We start from the raw sequence: 5725 nt of genomic DNA, 5'->3' as shown, positions 1-5725 counted from the left end.
ACTACTAAATTTTTATATGATAAAGTTTGTCTCGGCAAATTTTAAATGCATCTCGGTGGAATCTCGGCCATCGAGTTTCTCGGCCAAATATCATCTTGTCGAGATTAAGAGATTCGTCTCATCAATGGACGAAGACCGACTATCTCGGTCGAAATTGACTACATTGTCCACAATTATATATTCTAATTTCTTACTCATTCTTTAAGTTTCTCAATACAAAAAAATATAGGTTTTGTTCCCACGAATGAATATTCTTACACGGTTTCTTAGGTCTACTTTTTGTTGTAGCAAAAACTTCAAGTAATTGCGAGGATCACAACAAAACAAAAATCATTGGCCAACCATTTTTTTTTTTTTTTGCATATTATGGTTTGTATTTTCTGAAAATTTTATTTCTAACGAGCGTCGAAAAAAATAAAAAACCTCAATATTGTTTCAAGTGTTTGTAGGGATCATATGGATATGAATAATAATAATGGGTGTATCATTTCATTTTGGCCCATCACCCCCATGCAGCAACAACTCAAAGCAAAATTCTTCATTTTCTTTTGAGAGATATTATTTTTGAAAATCCTTTGATTTACTCAAAGAAAAAATAATTATCAATAAAAAATAATTACGAAAATATAGTTAACAATTACTAAAAATAAAGAAAAAAATAATGATAAAAGTGAACACTGATCGGGAAATACGACTAAACTCGGCAAATGCTTCAAATTATAGTATAAATATCTCTGGAACAAAAGATCGATGATCTAATTTAACAATGTTAGCATATAACAAGTGTAAGTTTAATACTTTAGTGTAGTTACTGAACTTTCCGGGATAAATTTGATTTAAAAATATAAATGAAACAAAAAAAACATGCTTAATCCACCGAGGGATATTAGGAAACTTTTGCATCAGTAAACTTTTCCATTAGAGACAAACCCAAAAATGCTCCACAAGAGGATATTTAATGTTTTTATCAATGAAACATAAAATATTTTAAAGTCCTGACAGATGATCGAGCAATGACTAAATACAACTATATATATATATATATATATATATCAAATCTAAGATAATATAGAGGAACTGAATAATATATATATATATATATATATTTACAGTAGAACACTCTTTTTTTGTACAATTTCGGTATATCTTGTGATAGTAAAGACTTGGAATAATCTCAAAATATTCACCTTTTCATCCTGAGAAACGTTGAATGAAGAATAAATTGAAATACATTCATTAAATTCATACAATATATATCCTCCTTATAATTGTTACTTGCCACGAAAATAAACCATTAAATATATTATGGCACCTTTCTTTGACTCCGATGGATATCGATCGTCACAAAATTGTATAAAAGAGTATACTATCAAATTAATCCACTTTGCTCATATACTTGTGAGATTGAAGGAAACGTCATCAAAACGCCATCACGATGCACATAGAATTGTGAAAAATGGCTCAAAAAAAGAGTGAATGAGGATTTTTATGAGCCTAGATTGGGATCAAACCTGCGACCTTAAGAATGGCCTTTTGGATTTTCATAATTTCTGTTGCTGCGATAAACCGATGAACACTAATCTTTCGCTTGAACTTCAATTTTTGTGAACATATACATGGAAAAAATTCATGTGCATATTCATGGTTGTTGTTAACAGACAAGGACAGATTAAAAAATAACATAGATCGCTGAATAGAAATCTTAATGCTAAGAATAAATGGTGAACTGAATATTGAATGCTTGATATTTGAAGCGTCTATGCTTAATTTTATAGATGTAAAAGCGTTACAAACTATGTTATTCTCTGTGTGTCTTACCTGAATATGATGACACGTAAAATTACACAGACAGTGTAGCGCACTTGTCGTTCATCTCCTAAAGAAATTAAATATTAACAATTCTAATTCTTTGAACCTAGTTAATGTTCTAAAAGCATTAATAAGCCCTATTTTTAGAAATTTTCTTGGTGTAAGTGGCGTAATCAAGGGAAACCCAGGACATACATAATGTATTCTAATCGGAGAAATCTTGAATAAACCTGCCCTCTTTATATTGTACGACATGATTTTCACTTTATTAAATCCCGTATTAAATCCACGATATATATATACGTACGAAGAAATAAAGTAAATCCACTTACAGAGATTTCATGGGCGGTTGAATCATACCTTTCAAACTGCTGAGGGGCGAACGTTATAGTCAACTTGGACCGCCAACTAATTAATCCAGAGGAAACTAGACAATATAATAATTGTTGTCTTTCCATGTGCATTTTATATTTAGAACTACCTTCTTTATGTCTTGAACATAAATGTTCAATGTCCAAAAAGAAAAAACATTACAATTAAATGAAAAAAGTAATCTTAATATACTTCCTAAAGTTAAACCGAAAAAATTTAAAAATAAAATCTCCGTATGAAATCTAGACATGAATTGGCCACTCAAGTCCATTGTAAATAAGTAAAACAACCTCATTTTTATTACTCAACCCGAAGCTTACAAAGGATGTGTCATCCTCTTCAAATATTTGCGTACATTACTTTAATAATCTCCTTTCAAAAAAAATATTCAAGAATATTTTTGAATATTTTGCACCAGTCCTGTGGCACTTAAATAGGCTATAAATAAAGTGCATAAGAATTATACTTCCGAACAACAATGTTAACATGGCCGAGGTGGTCTAAGGCGCCAGCTTAAGGCGCTGGTCCATAAGGGCGTGGGTTCAAATCCCACTGTCAACGGTTACATTTTTTGCTCGTTGGCCACTTAGAAATATATTCTTCAATTAAAAGGTTGGGGCAGTAGCTCTGCTGTCCGTTGCTGCCTAATGCGAAAAGAAAAAAACGAAAAACGCCGCTGCCGGGGATCGAACCCGGGTCACCCGCGTGACAGGCGGGAATACTTACCACTATACTACAACGACTTTGGTGTTCAAGTTTTGTTCAGTATCAAATTTACGTGTGTGCTTCGATTCTTAGTTTCTAACAGTGGAATTTCTTGTACGACTAAGACTTGCATTTTGTGGGGATACTGAAGCTGTGGAACAAATTGCAGTTATTGATTGTAACATTATTAAGTGGAGCAAGGCCAAGTACATTTGAAGCTTACACTGTCAACGGCTCGGGCTAATGTGTGGGAATGGTTGGACATATCTTCTCGGTTAATTGGGTCATAACTTTGGATGACCTAGAGGAAACTCAACAAAAACGATGAATGATGATGTCAGTGGTTCCCTAAGACACTGTACAGTGCCTTTCATTATATTGACTAGCTTTTGGCTTATGTACAATCCAAGACCTTCCGTTGAAACTCCCTGGCTGTGGTAGAACATCTCTTGAATCAATGCCTGTGGAATCCCTGGTGCTGGGTGAGCAATCCTGCAGACATACATATGCAGTAATAAGTTGCATGGTATCTATCAAAATCAAAACCAAAAACTAAGGCAGCAGTAAGATATATCGGACTACCGGAATTCCAGATGAACAACGTATACTCCATTCCCTACACATTGCTTTCTTGGAATGACTGTAAAAAAAACTGACGAGTCCTTGGATGCCGGAGTTAATAGGATTGCGTTAGTCAAGTCAATCCTTCAAAATCAGTTATTTTCAATCCTTCAAAAGAAATATTTTCTTAACTGGGTTATATTAACTAGACATTGGTATCTATAACAGCAAGAAATTTCAATATATGTCTGTTAAAACAGTCCTCTATTGTGGATATAAAGAAGTTTTGTTACCCCATGGTTTCAAGGGTTTTGGAGTTAGTACAATGTGTCACGATACTAATTATTTCATCAAAGAAAGCCAGTGTCACAATGCCGGCAACAGTGACCATCAGTAGGAGCTGCAATACCATCAAGCTAGAATCGCAATGTCCAAAGCCATTATTTTATCTAAACTGGGGAAGAAAGTAAAGGAGTAGTGACTAGTGAGTGTTAAGTGTAAAGAGTAATCTACAGAAATGACATAAAATGCTTTAAAAAAAAAAAAGAAGAAAAAAACGCCATTGCCAGGGATCGAACCCTGTTGACAGGCGGGAATACTTACCAATATACTACAACGACTTTTGTTGATTACAACAACACCAGTATACTAAATGGTTTTTACTCATACTACTTTCAGTAGTTTTATTTGATTCGCAGCTATTGCTCTTGATTCTCGTAAATAAGGTGACTGGTTTAACAGTTTGCAAACTTACAAACTCAGCAGAAATTTTCGAACCCTGTCTCCTTCACCAATACCGTATGCACACACTTGGTTTCCGACACATGGATTTATACACTAATGTGCGAACACACTATATAATCTTATATTCATAGTTGGTTATGTAATCTCAACTCTACATTTCAATCATCTAAACATTCTTCTATAATGTTATAACAGTCGTTATTCACAATTATCGTCATCAAAGCTATTTTCAAGATTGAAACGTCATCATGACTTTTGTCACGGGTTAAGATGAAAAGTGGTTAAAGCGAAAGCTTAACAAAACATATTTCAAGAAAAAGATAGGCGAGTAAACTCGGCTCGAAATAACAAATATGTATGTATGAAAACTATCATACTTATACGACTTTGTCTCAACAATAGGAGATAGAGAAGTAGAATTTTGAGTGATAGATAAGTTCAAGTCTCCACATACCTTTTATATGGGTATATAGGCTTTCATGTTGCTTTAAGGCATTCATACAATTGCTTTGTAAAGGATCTTGCAAACCAGTGCAAGAAACTAATAAAGCATCACCTTGATTCAGTTACAAGCTCTTACTCTCAGGTTTGCTATAAAATTGACTTGTTAGGAAGTTATGTCCAAGGTGGATCAACCATTTACAGACTCAATCAAGATCAAGGGTCCCAAGTTAGCCTTGAGTTATCTGATGGTAAGACACCTGATCAAGATGAAGTAATGGGCGTAGACCAGGAAAATGTTCCTCCTGAAAGAAACAAAAACATTTCTTATTAAGCATATATCATCATTTATATCAGTTAATAAGAAGAAATAAGACGAGAATGGAAAAGATCATAATTAGTTACCACATGAGTGCTTATAGATGCTGCGTGCATCATTGCAGACCTCCGAAGGCAGGCGACATCAGAAGTTGCCCTTATCTTGGACTCCGCTCTGGCCAAGTATGTGGTTACTTCATCACACGCTGTTCCAGAAAAGTTAGAGTGGGCGGTACAGAGTCTAGGTATCTCTTTTGAAGCTCAGCCTCTAAGTATTCCTTCAAACGGCCAAAACCCATGAACTTCCCAAACTTTTTGTGTGTACATATTTCATCATCAAACACGTGTATGTGACAAGACACGTGGAGAGCATGCGGACCAAGTCATCAAAACATGATGACACACGCCCACAGCCAAGAAGCCCATCCCGTCGACGTCAGATCTTCGCCCGAACAAATCCAAGGGCAGAAGTTAAAGGATGTACCAAAAGCACGGTATACTGCGGAGCACCAAATAACTCCCGAAGAGTTGCTTTATCTCATCCCCAAAAGAAGCCAAGATCAACGGTGAAGAGAAGGTTGACTGACATGGACGTGACAGGGGCAGAAGACACTTATCTGACACGAGCATGCGTCTCAACTACTGGTGTGGATTCTAAGATGCACACAATATGCTTGCAAGTATACAAGGTCAATATTTGTAATAAAAGAGTGAGTAGGGGTTTGTCCACAGGGAGAGGAGCATATGAGAAGTTTTCCTAACTAAGATGTGTAAT

General features: G+C 35.1%; 2 non-coding genes across 2 annotated transcripts; one reads left to right on the top strand and one right to left on the bottom strand.

The window, feature by feature from the left end:
- Positions 1–2661: 2661 nt before the first annotated feature.
- Positions 2662–2742, top strand: TRNAL-AAG. The gene has a single exon. It is a non-coding gene; the product is annotated as a tRNA-Leu (tRNA).
- Positions 2743–2852: 110 nt separating this feature from the next.
- On the bottom strand, positions 2853–2924 carry TRNAD-GUC. The gene has a single exon. It is a non-coding gene; the product is annotated as a tRNA-Asp (tRNA).
- Positions 2925–5725: the final 2801 nt, after the last annotated feature.

The sequence above is a fragment of the Papaver somniferum genome, chromosome 8, assembly GCF_003573695.1.
Source record: "Papaver somniferum cultivar HN1 chromosome 8, ASM357369v1, whole genome shotgun sequence".
NCBI lineage: Eukaryota > Viridiplantae > Streptophyta > Magnoliopsida > Ranunculales > Papaveraceae > Papaver > Papaver somniferum.
Note: the sequence above shows the minus strand (reverse complement) of the source record. Positions and strands in the feature narration are given on the sequence as shown.